The sequence below is a fragment of the Ailuropoda melanoleuca genome, chromosome 6 (assembly GCF_002007445.2).
Source record: "Ailuropoda melanoleuca isolate Jingjing chromosome 6, ASM200744v2, whole genome shotgun sequence".
NCBI lineage: Eukaryota > Metazoa > Chordata > Mammalia > Carnivora > Ursidae > Ailuropoda > Ailuropoda melanoleuca.
In genome coordinates this window covers 100,073,532-100,092,129 of record NC_048223.1, presented here as the reverse complement: position 1 = coordinate 100,092,129, position 18,598 = coordinate 100,073,532, and the positions used below count along the sequence as shown (strand labels likewise).

Below are 18,598 nucleotides of genomic sequence, written 5' to 3'. Positions count from 1 at the left end.
AAACGGAAACACTTGCTCAACCAGGCTTGGCTGAGGATTTTCACCAATCCTGGGTGAGGAGTGATTGGAAATTAAGAGCAGAAGCCCGCTGCGTATCTGTAGTTCACAGTGTATAATTATCCTCAAGGTTACTTTACAGTAAACTCTCTCTAATTCTCATTCCATAATGTAGGTTCAGACAGTCTCAAACAATGCTTTTGTTGTCTTTAGAAATTCTACAGTAAAAACCTTACTGGATACCTTTATAATTATAAATCTGTCCTGGAGGGTCCCCCAAGTGACTCTGGCAAACAAGATTCCAGTTCCCGAAGTGAGGTTAACAGAACTCTTTCCAGAATGCGGCTGTATTGGGGGTACTACTCGGGCCAGCGGCCTCGGGGGGCACTCACTCACCTCACCAGCACGTACTGAGCACTTGCGGTGGGGCTGGCGACATCGCACAAAATAAGAGACTACAACCTCAAAAACCCACCTGGAGGTAAATAACAATAAAGACATGAGTGGGAATAAGGTTTTAAGAAGAGACAGTCTGGAAGAATCACTAAGGGCCAAGGAGGAGGAAGACCATGAGAAATTAGGAAAAGGCCTGAGGTCAGACCAGGCCCATTTGGGGCCGACTCTGTCCCTGGAACCTGTACATAACATTTAGAATAAGAGATGAGAGGGATTTCTTTCTGTTTCGTGCTCCGGGGCATAAACAGCGTCAACAGAGAGGTAATCCGGAGGCTTTGGATGCTGTGAAGATCGAGATGTCAGGTGGTGCGCTCCCTGGGGTGCACGCAGATGGCTTGAAGTGGGCATGTGAGCGCAGAGAGGAATTTGTGTCCTCCCGGGGCAGGGAGGTGGGCTATTTGCGGCGACGATGGAAATGCCCATCGTGGAGCACAGCTGCAAGGAGGACAGCCAACAAGACACAGGCAGGCAATAGCAGAGGGAGCGCTTCATCAGGTCCCATCCCTGCGCGATGCCGACCAGGAAGGCAAAGGCGGGACGTGTGGAGGGAACCCCCCTCCCCACTTTGTTAGTGCTCAGCCTCAGGAGCCTAACTGCCAGGAAGAGTTTAGCAGTTGGGCTCTCCGGAAAGGAGATGGAGCTTAAATCAGAGCTGTAAAAATGCTGGTGGAATTTATCCCCCCGCCCCGCCCCCCATGACCCTGCTCAGGCCATTTGGCCTTAAGGTGTGTGACAGGATCCAGTGGAGCCTCGGCTTTTGCAGTGCTTGAAGTTGAGAGCAATCTGAAAGTTCAAGTGATTGTGTCCTCCGGACCCTCACCTGCCACCCTCAAACCTCCACTCAGGTGCTGTGGTTTGCAAATGCTGTTCCAGGTGCCAGCCACTTATCCTGAGCAGCCTGGCCTCATGATAACAATGAAAAGTAGAACAATGCCTCCTTGTAGCTGTATATAGCTCACGGCTTACAAACTTCTGCCAATTTTTGGTTCATTTGATACAACAGTGGTGGAGACAGAACGCACATTATTATATCCCCATCGTAGGGCAGAAGAAACTGAGGCTCAGAGAGTAGGTGGGCATTTCCCCAGCATCTCACAGCTGGTGAATGGTGCTGAGACTCCCAGTGCAGGTTGCTTGACTATAAAGCCCACTCCAATATGTGATCTACGCAGCCAATTACAAGCCATTGACTGGCTTTCGTCCTTGCCATTGAATTTTGTAAGTTTTTTGGAAAGAATGAGATATGCTCCCTCCCAGCAGCCAGGTTTGGAGGATGTGAGGGCCCAGCCCATCTCTTCTAGAGAGAAGGAGACAGTGACCATCCCAATGGCATGAGTTAGACTCAACCTGCTGGGCCCTACCCCAGCCCTAACTCGGTTTGGGGTGGCCAGAATCTTAGCCCCCAACACCTAGAATGTTCTGTAGCAGTCATCTGCTGTTTGGGCATGCAGCGTCCATGTCTTCTTAACTTGCTAATAGCATTTTGAGTTCTATGTCTCTCCCTCATGTGTGCCATCTCGGGGCCCGCGCCTCACTGGTACACAAGGTACAGACGAGGTCCCAGGATAACCCAACAGGCTCTCTCCTGGGACTTTGACAATTGCAGAGTGAAAGGGAAATTATTAATGCAAGTTTATCTCAGAGGCAGCGCCCCAAGGAGGCTACTAATTAGTTTCTCCTGCCCAGACACTAGATCACTCAGGCTCTTGTCCTTCTCGAAGCCCGGCTCTCCCACATCCCACTGGATTCTGAGCCATCTGGTGGCCCTCCAGGAAAAACGTTTCCCACCAAAAGTAGCTAGAATCAGTCTCTGTGACTTGCAACCAGAGAAGAGTTGATGACTCCCATCTCCCTTCTACTCCCCATGCCGTCGTTCTCCCCTATCTCCCTCTTGGGGGATGCAGAACAGTATAAAAGAACAAGCCCTAGAATCAAGGTCAAGAATTGAGTTGGAATCTAGTCTCTGCCAAGACCTTGACCTGCCAGCCAGTTAACAGTGAGTTACAGGGGCACGGGATACTTTCAGGGGTACTTTTGTCAACAGATCATGAGACATCAGGTCCAATTTAAAATAGCTTCTAAGATAAGTAAGAATAAGGAAGGAATTCATAAGAGCTAAGGGTAAAGCTGTTTATCCTGGGGGAGGAAGACGGAACTAGAGCAGGACCCACAACCCTCTTGGTCTGTAAGGGGACCTTTGTCCTGGATACTTTGTAAGAAAAAGAGGACAGGCCCAGAAATATTCTCTCTGAAGAAGAGTAAACAGGCTGGCATGCTGGGCACCAGGCAAGACAACGACCTTTTCACTGGGGGATAGAGAGGGCACTGAGAGCACACTGGGGTGGGTTCAGGTGGCCACCAGGCGGGCTCTGAGTCAGGGGCTGTGTTGGGCTGGACATCCTTTTCCTGTTGTGCCTCTGTCTCCTGCCTCACAAACTAACGGGTGAAGCATTGGGCACAGTCCATGGTATATAGTAGGTGCTTAATAAATGAACATTTATTATCATCAACCATCATTGTAGTGGTTGTAGTAACGACCACAGCTTGTTCCCTGACTCGACTCTCGGTGAAAGCGTCCTCTCGCTCTCGTTCTGGGCCTGGCCACGTCACTCTCTTCGGCCAGGCGGACAGTAGCAACTGGGACACAGAGATTTGTAAAGTGCTTGCATAGTGGGGCTTCCGTCTTGCTGCTCCCGGAACGCTGCCACTCTATGACCGAGCCTGCGAGAGCCCCGTGGCAGAGGAGAGACCACGGGGAGGGCACGGAGGTGGCCCAGCCACCAGCTGCCAGTTTCAGCTGGCCCAGACAAAAATCTTTAGACTATTTACTTCAAACTGTCACTGATCCCTCAAATGCACAGTATTTTAGGGTCGGTCTCTAATTGGTCCCACAGCTTGATCTCATGTTAGAATTTTTGAAACAATAAGATGATTAACTTAATATTTGGATTTTATTAAGCTGTCTTACATCCGGGAGATTTGCTTCTAAATGTAAATGTAAATCTAAACTCCAAAAATCATGGCAAAAATTAAAGATTTAAAAAAAACTTTCTGGAAATTAAGCTAACTTCACTTTCTAAACAAATAAATGGATCATAGAGAGGAAAGCGCCCTGATGTCCAGTTTTCCAGGCAAACTCACGAGGGGCCCAGCCCAGGAAAGTTAGGCTGGGCCAAGCGAGGCAGCTGCCCGGGGCAGACGGCAGCTGTGGCCAGAGGCAGGTGCAGGGCACACATCCCAGTCATGGTGGCCACGCCAGTGCTGACGGGGCGAGGCAGGCCAGAAGCAGGCAGGTAGGCCATAAGGTCACAGTCTGGGAAACTTAGGAATACTTGGGAAGTAAAGAGCCAAGTAGATCATAGTAAATGGTTTATAGGACAAGATCTAGGGTTGAGTGAATTGGTGGTTTCTCCAGTTGCATGGTCCTGGAGCAGCTGACATTTGGCTTTCAAATCATCAGAGACCCCCTCAAGGCTTGGCTGAACATATCTTGGCAGATTGGTCGGTGAGTGGGTACTAATAAAGCACCAACTATATACCCATGGTTGGACTAGGCACCCAGAGGAATATAAAAGCAGGCTAGGGCCCTTGCCTTCCAGTGGCTTATGAGCTACCCCGTGGAAGCCATGCCAACCAGATCCAGAGCAGTACGTGCAGAAATAAGTGGGAGTTGAATTGTTCTGTACAGATTTTTGGAGGAGAAGCCTTGAGTTGGACTATGAGGAATGGCTATAATTTAACAACAAATAAACTTTTTGGCTTTGGATCCAGACAGGACAGTGTGAGAGAATGCCATGATTGATTAGTGATGTCTGCATGGGCACCTGTCTATTTACCACCTCTGGCCTCGATGATATTTAAAATCCCTTTGATCTTCGATGGCCCATGACTAATGGGCTAAACCGATCTGTTTTAAGATACGGCCACGGCATCCAGAATCCCTGTTACTTAAGGTGGTCATGGGAGGGCAAAGACAGGCATTACACTTCTCTTATCTGGATTTCTCACCCAGAAAACTGAGACATTGGTTAGTCTGGTCCTAGAATCTTCCCTGCTGCAAACATGCTGGTCGTTAAAAGCAAACAAACAAACAGCTAAAAACCTCAGAAACTAATGGATGGAAAGAAAAGTAAGGGACTGATTAACGTAAGATTCAGATTTACTACTGAGCGGAGAGAGGGGAATTCCACGGGGAACGCATACAAGAGTAATGTTCTCGGTGATATTTTATTTTTCAAGCTGGCTGATAAGTATTTAGGTGACGGTAAGTGAATATTTTTTATATATTCACAGAGTTGTACAACCATCACCACGATCAATTATAGGACATTTTCATCACCTCACCCCATAACCATGAGCAGTCCTTCCCAATTCTCCCTAAGCCCCCCAGCTCTAGACAACCAGTAATCTACTTTCTGCCATGTGGGTTCGCCTATCCTGGACATTTCAAGGATCGCACAATCACGCAATACGTGTTCTTTTGTGATTGGCCTCTTTCACTTAGCATAACATTTTCAAAGGTCACCCTTGTGGTAGCGTGACCGTACTTTGCCCCTTGTTATTGCTGAATGACATCCCATTGTAGGGATACACCACATCTTACTTATCCATGTATCAATCGACAGACATTTGGGTTGTTTCCACTTTTTGGCTACAACGACAAACGCTGCTATGAACAGTCATGTACAATGTTTTTATGTCAACATATGTTTATATTTCTCTTGGGTACATGTCTAGGAGTGGAATTGCTTGGTCATGTGGCAACTCTCTGTTTAACATTTTGAGAAGCTACTGTTTCTCCAAGTAGCTACATCACTCTACATTCCCACCAGCAGTATGTAAGAGCTCTGACTTCTTCACACCCATGCCAACACTTGATATTGTGTATCTTGCTGATTGCAGCCATTCTAATGGGCACGAGTGGGAGCTCATTGTGGTTTTGGTTTACATTTCCCTCATGGCTAGTGATGTTGAGCACCTTTTCATGAGTTCATTGGCCATGTGTGTATTTTCTTTGGAGAAATGGCTATTCAGATCTTTTGTTCATTTTTTAGTTGAGTTGTTTGACTTTTTAATATTGAGTTGCTAAGAGCTCTTTATACACTCAAGATACAAGACCCTCTTCAAGTATAATTTACAACAATTTTCTTCCATTCTGTGGGTTTTGTGTTCACTTTCTTGATCTCAGCAGAGCACACTTTGATCTTGCAGCACGAAAATTTTTCATTCCGATGGCATCCGGTTTGTCCATTTTTTCTTTTGTCCTCTGTGCTTTGGTGTCATATTTTAAAAACCATTGCCTAATCTGAGATTGGAAAGATTTTCCATATGTCTTAAGAGTTTTATAGTTCTAGCTCTTACATTTGCGTCTTTGATTCATTTTGAGTGAATTTTTGCACATGTGTGAGGTCAGGATCTAACTTCATTCATTTGCATGTGGACACAATGTATTTTATGACTTAATCTCAGAAGTGATTTACCATTTTTTTCTGCCATATTCTGTTGGCCATAAAGGCCAATTCTGGTTACAATGTGGAAAGAGACTACACTTCCTCCTCTGGTCATGACAACCGGGAGAGTCACTGGACACCCTCCTGGAAGCTAGTTATCACACCACAGACTTTTAATATGCATAAATCAGGGAAATCCCTTGTATTATCTTTACTGAATAACAAAACAAGATCACAAAATATTCCCTTGGCTACAAGTGATAGCTATTTATTCCTCTATTATTGATTTACCTTCCTCTATGTCCTGGTAATAATAAAATTTATCATTTCTTGAGCAAACTACTTGGTCCCCTGCACACAGCCAATTTTTCTAGCCATTATTTCTAGTCCCCACTTATTGCTGGGTATTAGAATCAGGAGATAGTTACACCTATTACTGATTAAAAAAAAAACAAAACCTAAGGAGAAGTTAAGTGACGTGTCCAAGGTCACCCAGCCAGGAAGTGGTAGTCAAGTTCTAAACCCTTGGTTCATCAGACTTTAGAGTCTTTCTTTTCCCAACCACTGTCCAAAAAGCACTTGGGTGGGCACATCAGGGCTGGGCCTCTCCTAATTCTCTGCTCTCTCCATGCACAACATGGTCATTCCACAACAACCTGGTCATTCTTAAAATCAGACTCCCTGAAACGCTCAGACATGGACACGGAGGAGCCATCAACATCAGTTTGTATTAGCTCGAGCTGCAGGATTTGGGGAGTGGCTGCCAGCATGGGTGCCAGGCCCTTGGGGTCTGCTCTGTTTAGCAGCCCTTCTTGTTGCAAAAGCAGAAGGCTATAAAGTGTGGTGCCAAAATTCAAAATATAATCGAAGTACATTTTTATTTGCATTTTATAATTTATTCTGAATAGCCGAACTCCTTAATAGTTACCCAAAGTGCACTTCCCTTTAAAAGCACACTTTAAAATGTTTCACAGCATCCAATATGATTTTATTACATCTTGGAATCAAAATGTTTTCTAAAATTAATGTCTGGGTTTATGACTCAAGACTATCAGAAAATAAGCCTAGTTACATTCAAAAACTACATTACTGGAATCTTTTATGTGCCCCCATTCCAAAAGGAGGTGAGACATGCTTCTCTCCCTCCCTCCCCCCTCCTCCCTCTCTCTCTCTCTCTCTCTTCCTCCTGCATTTCAAAGAGAGTCAGAGACTAACTGATGGGCATAGAGACAACAGAATGTTTTTGGGCTCCATAGAAATTTAAAACCACTTTCAAACATTAAGTTCCTTGTACCTTTTTGGAAAGATGAGATATTGCAATCTGGGGCTTTTTCACTGTGGAAGTATTTGCCATTAAAACCCAGCTGCTGTTTTTCTCCTTTAAAACACACATACCAAACCACAGAGGCAGGGGGTTCTCCCTGCGATCTAGTCACTTCCATTCCACCTCCTAACCCCTGGGAATTTTATGTTTCTCAGGCGGGGCAGCACACTGGAAATCTAATTCACCTGGCAAACTTCAGGCAGACACAGAGAAAGCAAACAGAGCCATAAAAGTGGCTCATTTATTTTGCTGTATTTAGTTGCTTCTCGGCCCTCAGGTGGCTCTCAAGTCCCTCCAGGTCACAAAAACAAGCCAGCAGCTCCAGTGGGGCCTTCTAAATGCAAACACAAAGGCCCCCTTGTTTGCAGGAGATGATCTGTGAGGCTGGAAGGGGCAGCAACTGGTTTAGGAGGCTCGGAACTGGCCTCCCTGCCTCCAGGCTCACTACCTCTGCCCAGGCTGCACTACGTGGGAGACCTTCTTGAAATGTCTAGCACTTCTCTTCCCAGCTTAAAATCTCACTGAGGGCAGGAAGAGAGACAACCAGGCATTCTGAACCTCCTGAAGTAGTTTTTTTGGGGGGGAAAAATGGAATCAAACCCGCATCTGATACTGTTTCTAGCTCTAACCCGCAATTTACAGGAAGCACACAGAAGTCCATGTTTCATGACACCATAAGCTCGCAGCCCACAAAATCCAGATTGTCTAAGACTCTACGGGACACATGGCCAGGTTTCTTCAACAACAAATTGCAAGGGGAGCCTCTGAATTCAAGGGACTTTAGAAAGCAATCTACGGATTTTATATGAATTAAGTAAACTGTTAAAAAAGGTGGGGGTGGGGAAAAACGACATCTGACTGCATACTTGATGATATTAAGGAAATATTGTTAAACATTTTCGATGACTTAAGGGTATTGTGGTGTGGTTTTTTTTTTTTTAAGAGTCTTTACCTTTTAGAGACACATACTAAATATTTACAATCAAAACCACGTGATGTCTGAGATTAGCATCGAATTAATGCAGGGGGGTGGGAAGAGGTGGAGGTCCAGAGGAAACGAGACTGGCCACGAGCTGGACAGAGTCCCTTATATTGTTCCCTCTACTTTGGGGATGTTTGGAAAACTGCTAAAATAAAAATTTTAAATGGAAACAATGTTCTGATGGGTCCCCAGTGTCTCTATCAGCAGGGACGGATCTCACTGAGACTCTGGATGAAATATATAGTCCCCACTGGAAAAAATGCACGCACACTCAGATACTTCGATACAATTTGGAAGATCAAGACCCCTGTGATGCCCCTTACACTTCTGACCCTCAAGTTCAAGTATATTAACCAATGTCCTTTGTAATCTGGCCCCAAAGACCTCTCCAGCTTCTCTCCACCGCCTGCCACAGGCTTAGCCCCACACTCCCTCCTCTAGGCCTCTACTCCTGAGGTCCCTTCTGTCTGAAGACCCTTTGCTAAGAAGGCCCACATCCCATCTCCCCTCCCCTGGAGTTCTCGCTGGTCAGCAGCACACCCAGTGCCCTTGCTCTGGCCCCTCCAGCGTGCTGCTCCCGCACCAGTCGGGTGTCCTGCCCTGTACTGGAAACCTGGGCTTACAGGTTTGGTCCTGTTGCACCACAGCTTCCCCTGGGGGCCAATTCACCATTTTCTTTTCTGTGCTGAGCCCAGAGCTTTGCACTGCCAATAAATGTTGGTTAAAATGAATTCAATGGAAAATTTAAAGCCCCAGGGTCAGCGGAGAGCTAATAGAATCTCACAGCTCCGATACTGTATCGTCAGAGCAGGGGAAGAAAATGCTGAGCTCACTGCTAGCAGGTCTCGGTCACATTTGCTAGGTGAGGAGTCTGTGCCCCGGGGGGGGGGGTGGTGGAAGGGGATTTGGCCCAGTCCAGGGGCTGGCACAGCCTCAGCCCACAGGGACTCTGCCCTTGATCTCAGCTAAAAGGTGAAGGCTGCTAAAGCCTGGGGGCCCATGGGAGCCCCACATCCACTGCTTCATTGTGTCACCAAACAGCCTGGGGAGAACCTGTCTGTGGGGTGAGGAGGGGGTGCTCTTGGACTGGGGCCATCCTGCTGCTCTTGCAGGTGTGTGTCGGCCCGCAAATCTGGTGTCTGTATATCCACCCCTGCATGCCACCTGCTGCCCTCCCTCTCTCACACCTTCTCTTCTCCTGGGCTGCAAGTACATTCCCGAGTGAAGCTTCAGGTATGCTCCGTGTAAATTAGTGCCATAGATCAGCCGAGGAAGGTGGAAGGACTTCACGCATTCAACACACAGCCGAGACCCAAGGCTTCTGGAACCGCGAAAGCGGGATGCTACAGAACCAGCTCAGAAGGGGAAGGGCCCACCAGACGGAATGGGCAAGTATCATGTCTAGGGCAGACGGGGTGGCCAGAACCAGGAAAGAAGCCAGCCGGCCCCAGAGGAGCGAACATGGGGCTCAGTCAGGAGCAGATGGGGCCAACGACAAAGCCAGAAGGCAGACCGCAGGGGCTAGGCCCCCACTGCCCACCACGGCATTAGCCTGGCACTGGGTGTTTCTTTTAGGGGGGTTAGCCTTTTCCATTTTCTAAAAGGCACCCGTGCGCTTGGAAAGATGGGAGAGGGCCGAAGGAGAACAGCGTGACTTCTAGGAGCCTGGGCCGATGTCTAGGTGCCGTCTGGGCGGCTGCAAACTTAAGACTCTATTTGCCCTTCCAGGCACCTTGTTTTCCCTTCCTGTTCTGGGAGGGAAGGGCTGTCTTGAGCTCCGTACTGAGGTGCAACCCTGGGCACCACGCCTGCGGTCTCAGGGATCTTCTCTGTCATCCTCTGGGGCAGGTAATGTTAATCCCATCTGAGAGCTGGGGAAACAGACACGCTTAGAAGCCCAGGGCCTCTTGGCCGAGGGAAGGAGGAGGCTCCTGTGTTCCTTGGGCAGCACGCTTGTGCCTCAGTTCCCTCCGTCAGCTGTGGCCACTGACAGCAGTGCCGCCCCAGCCGCAGCCTGGTACCGATGTGCAGGGTTGTGTAGACGTGATACGGTGTAGAGCGGGAAGCGACTTCCAGGCTGTCCGGGGAGCAGGCAGGGGGGCCGGCCCCAGCAGGTGAGTGTGGGCTTGGCCAGCCTTCTCGCTCTCTCCGGCTCCCCTCCCCCTCTGGACACTGAGGCAGCAGCTGCCAGGAGAAAGTTCCAGAGAGGGTCCTTCTTATCCAGGGCTCCTGTGTCCCTGGGCAAGGTTTCTGATGCTAAAATCCCCTACTTCCCTTTCTGTCGGTAGCTTCTTACTGGGGACCCCCAGGTTGTGTTCCAGCCTCGGCCCTGCCCACATTCTCTGACAGATCTGGAAATTGCTCTCATCACCCTCTCATTATCTCATTAGCTGGGACTTGCCCCATTTAGTCCTTCAAAGCTCCCCGCCTCGCTCACCTCCTCCCTGAGCCTGATGAAGGAAGCGCCTGCAGGGAGAGCAGAGGCCTTTCCTCCTCCGCCCTTTCTTGTCTGCAGAATGTTAATTCTCGCTATTTGTTCTTTCGGTTCTGCTTTAATCATAGACCTCTGTGGCCTGATGTGCATACCTGCCATTTTTCCCCCGTGCTCTTTGAAGGCTTCCGCGGGCGCTTCCCGCGTCTTCTGAAGCTCTTGGGTCCAGAGCGCTCCCCCCTGCAGCGATGCCAGGCACCCGCAGCCCGGCCCCCCACTTCTCCCCAGGAAGACGCCCCCAGACTGCAAACCTCGGCTCCTTCATCTGTCATAACAGCAGTACGAACGAACGTGGGAGGTGCCCCAGGTGACCCTCCCGGCGACCCCAAGCGTATTTCACAGCTGGGGAAACTGAGGTTCAGAGACTCCAGCAACACCCCAGGGATGTAAGATACATTCTTCCTCTGGGAGGACCTCGCTGCGGACACCTGTGGGTTTCTCAAACCGAATTCCAAAACCGCTGTTCCGTGACCACGCCCAGCACTGCTTGCAAGCTAGTTTCTGCATATGCGCAGCAACCACGGAAAGGGAGCATTTTGGCCACCGCTCTGTGACTCCTGCAAAGGCTGGGTGGTATCTGCCCTTCTTTGTCCCACGTTTCTAGGCTCCAGGTCTCTTTGGCTTTGTGGGAGACAACGAAAGCCTCTCCATTGGCTTGTCTGCCACCAGAGCTCCCCTCTCGGGTCCGGCCTCGGGCCATGTCTGGCAGCTCTCCCACAGTCCCTGCCCCCCGTCGAACCATCTGGAGCCAGCTTCTGTGCAGAACGCATCAACCCCTGCATTTTATAGGTTGTCACAGGTAGAGTCTCTGTTCCTTTCCGAACATTCTCAAACACTTTGTACCAGGTGGGACGTGCATGGGAACATCCTGGATAACCTTGCCGCTGCCTGTCTCCCTACCCCTCCTCCGGCGCTACACAGTTCTCCCCATGGCCTGCAGTGTGTGGACTTCAACACCGGTGGAACTTATCACCATTTCAAATGCTTCATAATTAATGCTTTCCTTCCTGACTGGAAGAGGCACGGGACATGTTCTCATCCTCGCTAGAACAGAACTGCGTGGCTTGAGCTGCCACGTCCTTCAGAGACAGGACTTCCATCCGGGCTTCCCTTTTTATAGGGTCCTAAAAAAGGTTTTCGGTGCTCTGCTAAGCAGAGTCTCCTTTACTTCCTGCAACACCCTGTCCATCCAGACAGACTCTGTAATTGCCTCCTGAATTACTAATTCTAATCATTAAGACCGAAGAGCAACACGGACACGTCTCTTACCGAGGGTCTCACAGCTAGCAAGTGGCAGAGAGAAAGGGCTGAAGTCGGGGTCTGCGGGTCCCCGTCACATAGCTGACCATGCTGTGCCACCCCCCAGACCTGGGTCAGGAGCCCCTTTTAGCCTGTATCTGCTGAGGATCCAGCTGGGCTGGAGAGTCTGAACCCAGAGTGAGAACGTCGTCCTTGCATCTGCCTTGTCTGATTTCATCCCCAGAACTTGATGCTCTTCTCGTTCAAATTAGCAAACATTTAGGGTGGCAAGTGGTTTGTGGCAGAAAATAGAAAAAGAACATCATTTAAGGAGAAGCCAACCCTACCCAAGAGAATGGATTTGTAAGAGAACAAATTTGAGCAAGAAGAATGTTTTCTCCAGGTTAGCAAGGAGGGGCAAGCCCAGCAGAGGTGTGAGCCAGAGGCTTAAATAGAAGGACGGGCCATGTAGCATCGGATTGGAAGGGCATTGCCAAAGACCGCTGGCAGGTGGGGGGTTAGTGATGGAAGAGCTGGAGCACCCGGAATGTGCTACAGATACACGGAGGCCTGCAAATCTCAGTCTTTTCCTCCCCTCCCCCCCCCACAGCCGCAATGCTGTTCAGAGCAGACTCGGGGTACTTGCCTCAGTTACCCCCTCCTTCCTACCCATTCTGTAAAAGAACCAGCCGTTTGCAGCATCATTTGCTATGGAGATGCCGAAACTGGATGCTGCGTTTCACTCCCACTGCTTCTAACCACCAAAACCAAACGAGGACCATGAACTGTGAGCAATGCCCGGCGTGCTGCGGCCAAAGGAAGACCCTCCTGACCCGTGAAAAGTGACTTGTTTTAACTCCTCATGCACAGACTAATGGATTCTCGTATGTTGGCCAGTGTGGACTTTTGGATTCAGAGTACGGATTCATCACATAGGGACTTAGGGATTTACTCTGCCCTGCCCAGGCTGTACTGTAAGCGTCAATCTTTTATTTGCATAGTGACAAGGAAACTCCCTTTTCTAGAACATAAACTCCCCCAGACCATTCGCCTTCCTGGAGCCCGCCGGCGAACCTCCCCTCCTGTGCGAGTTCCCTCACAGAGCAACCAGTTAGTGGATCACTGTGTGCTCTCTGGTTCTCCTTGAACAATTTCTTTCCCTCTCACCCAGACAATCGCTTCCAACTACAAAGGGGGTTGATGGTGTGTGTGACAAAGCAATCTCAACTATGTTTTCTTTCTTTCTTCTTCCCAGCGTGACTTCTTTACCTCTGAAAGAAACCAGTTGTAACATATTACGCCTGATCATGACAGCGTGGTTGAGAACGAATCAACCCCCATCTTTTTTCCTGCAAGATGCATCCTGATTTTTAAAGTCTACTGCAAGGATGTCTGAGACTCTAGCAAGACGACTGTAGTGAGTCTCTGTGTAGTCAGTTAGTGTGGCTGCTGGCAGAATGTCACTCATTTGAAATGCCTACAGGCGGTCTCCACTTGCCCAGCAACATCACTGCTGTTTAGTGAGATGGTGCTTTTGGAAGTGGCTTCATGTGGCCATTCATGCAGCCATTACTTACACGTAGCCTCTTTCCCTCCTTTTTTTTTTTTTTTTTTATGGTTGCAACATTTTATAGTTACATGTTAATCCCATTTCCTACTTCCTTCTCCACGAAGCTCAGACCAGGCGGCGATATGTAAGAGCGTCCTCTCAGCGTGAAGCACGGATGCCTGAGTTCGTAGTTGACAGCAGCTTGCAGACTTGGAAGCTTTCCCTCTGTTATCGTGGAGAATGTGGGTGTGTTTGAGGTCAGGATGCGGGAAGTGTCTGTGCTGGCCAGACCCGCTGCGTCCCCGGGGAGCCATACTTCAACAGCAAGAAAAATGTATAGTTCTTGCTTCGCTGCGAGTCCAGATGTGCACGGTCTGCAGAGACAGCACGCTGAGACGCGTTCAAGGTGAACACTCAGGGCAGCTGCTCTCCAGAAGCAAGGCCTGTAATTCGGCACCAAGTACCCTCTCCTGCCGTCTGTCTGGAATTGACATTGCCGGGCAGGGTGTTTCAAGATAGGCTATAAATCTCCGCCTGCCTCTGATTGGCTCTACAAGCTGCCAGCCCTCATGGGACAAGCGGGTAGGTTGGCTCCTCAGTGGGCCACCTCCAGCCGTCCTTCGGGGGGGTGGCCTCAGGGAGTGAATTATGGCCCCCAGGGCAATGATCATTACTTGGAAATTCTGCACATGGAATTGTTACCTATGTCTGCAGGTCCCAGGAGGGCAGAGCTTAAATGTTCCGGCAGATTGGTTGACTCACTTAGCTGTGATCCAGAAATTATATGGAGAAAAACATGCGAAGGAGTTGCTGGATGTGAGTGTCAGAGGCCCTGGAGAGGCTGGTGTTGACAGATCACGAGCACGCCTCCACCGACCCAAAAGGCGACTGAGAAACCAGTGGGAACCTCCGCTTCAACGTCCAGAGGGGCAGCCTTGCTGGGGGCACGTGGTTTGTGTTATGGCTGTCGTTTCTATGCTTCGAGTGATCCCACCAAGAGTTATTCCTAAGATAAGAGTCTCTTCTTTGAAATCTAACATTTTCTAAGATGAAGTTTTGCTGTGTCCCAGATACCCGGCATAAGACTTCCCAGACCGCAGGGGAGCCCTCTGGCACAGGTGTCGGGATCCCCCTTTTACCAACGACTACAGTGAGGCTCGGAGAGAACAGAAGAATGTGCCCAAGGCCCCTCAGCTAGCAAGTGGCAGGACAGAGGTTCAACTCATCCCTCCTTCTTGAAGTTACTGGACCTTTAAAAAGTTGTGTTCATCTGCTTGGTCCACTATCACAAAATACCACAGACCGGACGGCTTCAACAACAGACATGTGAGGCCTCAGTCTGGGAAGTGGGACGGAAATACCAAGGTGCAAGTCCGTTCCGTTTCTGGTGGCGGAAACATCCTGGCTTGCAGATCGCTACCTTCCTGCCGTATCCTCACACCACAGAGACAGAGAGAGAGACAGACAGACAGACAGACAGGGAGAGAGAACAGGAGCAGGGAGAAGGGGAGAGAGAGAGGGCGCACACACTCGGGTGTCTCTTCATATAAGGGCACTAATCCTGTAGGATCAGGGCCCCCGCTCCATGACCTCCTTTAACCTCAAGCGCTTCCTTAGAGGCTCCATCTCCAAATACAGCCACACTGGGGGTTAGGGCTTCACAGGGGGGGCACAATTCACAACAGAGGGCTACCAATTCTGACTTGACAGGAGTATGTTGAGGGCGTACACGAAAAGCCCCTATATCCAGCTCAGCATGAAGCAAACAGTTGTCTCGCTTACACCTTTTCTCCTTCAAGGAGAGCTGCGCCTGGGAGGGTCTGCTGAGTGGGGTGGCAGAGAACTGGGGTTGCTGGAGTGGAGGGCTAGACCCAGGCCACGCGTCCCAGTGAGATGCACAGGTCTGGCTGGAGAAGGGGTGTGTGAGCCACAGGCTACTCCGATAGGGGTGGGGGTGGTGTCTGAGGTTTCCCAAGGGGGACCTGGACTGCAGATGGAAGGATTCTCAAAGAAGCAAAATAGCAGAGGTCCCCCTTCCCTTCCCTCTTTCCCTTTTCCCTATTAATTTATATTATTTATTGATTTTGATCTTTGCCTCCAGAGCTCTACAAGCAGAATTAAATGGAACCATGGAGGCCACCGTCTATCTCGTCTAGTATCAGGGTGACTCAATCTACCTACAATAGTAATGCCACAAAATCATTCAACTCTTCTTGAAGCCCTCCCACCTCCGAAGCCAGCCCATTTTCAAATATCTTCAACTGGCACAAGCTCCATCTCCCTGCAGGTCCTACCTTCTGGAACAACACGGACGGAGGCAGCCCTTTAGAAGACATTTAGAACAAATCCTTTCTCTCCGCTTGAAATTCACGGTTCCCTCACCTGCTCTTCATGCCCAGAGCTTCCGCCCGTATCCCCATCTCTGAGACGAACTGACCAGTTTCTAAAATATATTTTATTTCTATACCGGCAGCAAGTCCTAGTTAAATCAGTATGCATTCACCAGAATTAAGCCCATTTTGACTACTCCTTCCATCACTTCCTTCTGAGCCAGGAAGCTGCCATTCGCACACTCAAAACCTGCTTAACGAGCACGAGCACGATCTAGGTGCCAAGACCACCCAGGGCCTAAGGACGACAGCTGAGTAAGACCGCAGAATCCCCACTCTCCTAGAGTCTGAGTCTCATAGAGGAGACCGGCAAACAAATAAGAGTGTCAGGTAGGAAATGCCACAAAATAACATCGTCTTTCACAGTCGAACTGTAGTTCTCAAATCTAGTGAGCGCTTATTCCGAGCAAAGCGCTCACTCCTTGTGGAGCAATCTTGTGTGCAAGAACAGGGCTCGTTTATTTGTGTCGGGTTCACAGAACTTTATGCTTCTTGATCCTCACAACAACCTGGTAAAGTAAACAGGATGGACATTATTTTTTTTAAAGATTTTACTTATTTATTTGAGAGAGAGAGCACACACGAGTGGGGGGGGGAGAGGGAGAAGCAGACTTCCTGATGAGCAGGGAGCCCAGGACAGGAGTCTAGGACTGGGAGCTCCACATGGGGCTCGATCCCAGGACCCCAAGATCATGACCTGAGCAGAAAGCAGAGGCTTCCCCTACTGAGCCATTCCAGTGCCCCCAGGACGGGCATTATTTTGGTCATGAAGCCCATTTTGCAAACGAGCAAACTGAGACTCATTTTAGCAGCGATGCAGCCAGGGAGGGCTTCCCAGGCCCACTCTAATTCGGGCATTAGCCGTACTGCGTGCCAGTTTCAGACAAATGTATGCATTCATGTATTTATTTGATGTCCTCGGTGTATCTTGGATCTCCCCCTCAGCAGCAGCCTTTGTAGGGAGGACCCTGATGTGGGGAGCCGGGAAGGGCTGGCCGGGAGGAAGGGACATCATCGCAGAGCGGGAGGCAGCTTTCTGAGTCAGGAAGCGCAGGGTGAGACATCTGGGGAGGTCAAGCGGCCACTCGTTCAAGAGCCAGGACTCGGGGGCAGGCCAGGAGCCCCTGGCGGGTCACTGCACACAGCTGCAGGGAAGCGACCGAGCTGTGAGGGCTGCGGGGACACGGAGGCGCAGAATGAAGGTCTCCTAACAATTGAGGGGGCGGCTGCATTTGGCAGGCTGCTAAATGAGGTGACAAAAAATGCTTCTGGCTCCCTTGCCGAGTCTCCGCCTTAGCAAGGACTCTCAGCCCTTCCCTCCTCCTTCCATCCACTAAGAAGGGACGCAGAACACAAGGCACCCATCCTTCTCCAGATGGCTCATTGTTAGTCTTTTAGTCTTAAACCCCCACAAAACCTACACAGGACATGTTCTATTCACTCTCTGGTTCTTTAAACATTCTGCTGGGTAACCTCACGTGTCTACACACGCGTGTGGACCCATCAATCCCTCGTATTTCCAGGTGCCATGGGGTCAGAAGCTCGCGGGGACTGGCCATTGAGGTGGTGCAAGGCTCTGTCAAAGTCATCCGATAAAACAGGGGTGGCGGGAAGCGGGCTCCGCACAAGACCCCTGACACAATGGAAGGCAATGCCAACTTGGGCAAGAGGGAGTGTATGTATGATGCTGGACACGGGAGAGCAGAGGCCTTGCAACTTTTTCCCTCCTGCCTGGGCTGTGGGATCCTGCCTCCGCAGAAGGTCTCCCTTCCGCAACAGCCCGCCCATTGCCACAGAGAGCCAGACGTGATTAGTGCTTCTCGGAAGACAACAGGGCCTGGACGCAGCAGAGCGAGCCACTCTGCCACGCTCGACGGTTAGACCTCATTTTTCTATGGTGAGCAGCTAAGCGGCATGAGTCGTCCTTAAGATGACACGTAGAATGAAAGTAAAATGTAAACTAGGAGCGTAAAGAACAAAGTAAAAATTGACATCAGAGGAGTCCAGTTCAGACAACCTCTGAGCAACCCGATGGCATTTGAGTTGCCATCAAACCGATTAGGCGCGTGTGACTGAATCTCTCTGAGCCCACGTCCTCGTCTAGAACATGACAGGAATGGGTCAAGTGAACCCCGAGGTCCCCCCGCACCTAGACATATGGGGTTCCTCTTACGAAACTGCGAGAGAGATGAGAGGGCAGAGGGATGCTTGTAAAGAATTCTTCAAAGACACTCGAGGTTTTCAGATCTTGCTAATTCTGCTCTCAGCATCCAGTGTCCAGTGTTTTCACTTATATGAGCTCCCCCATGAAGTCCTCACAGGGACTGAGTGCCGCCTCCTTTCACAGCCGAGGATGCAACTCCCGGGGTGGAATGAACCAGGTTGTCCAAGGTGAGGTGCATCCCAGGACCCGCCCGGAAACCAGGCTGCCTGACTGGGCTCCTCTCATTGTTCTTGTCTGGTCTCGAACCTGCCACACCATCCTGCTTTGTCCTCACTCCTTTATCTGTTCCTCATCTCGTATGCTCTCGACTTCCTTCCTTGACCCCAGCCGGTGGCTCACATTCATCCCACGTGGGGACTGGGCTCGTTCTCCTTCTACCGCTTCTGGGCTCCCTTCCCCACCACAGTCCATATTCAGCCTCGGATTGTGTTTGTGTTTGCTGACCCAGGCAACACTCAGCTCACACCTCAAGGCGTACCCCATGTGAGATGGTGTG

General features: G+C 49.9%; 1 long non-coding RNA gene across 1 annotated transcript in view; it reads right to left on the bottom strand.

Moving 5' to 3' along the window:
- The window catches only part of LOC109489264, a 42,362-nt gene that overhangs the window by 10,311 nt on the left and 13,453 nt on the right, over nt 1–18,598 (bottom strand). The window lies entirely within an intron of this gene.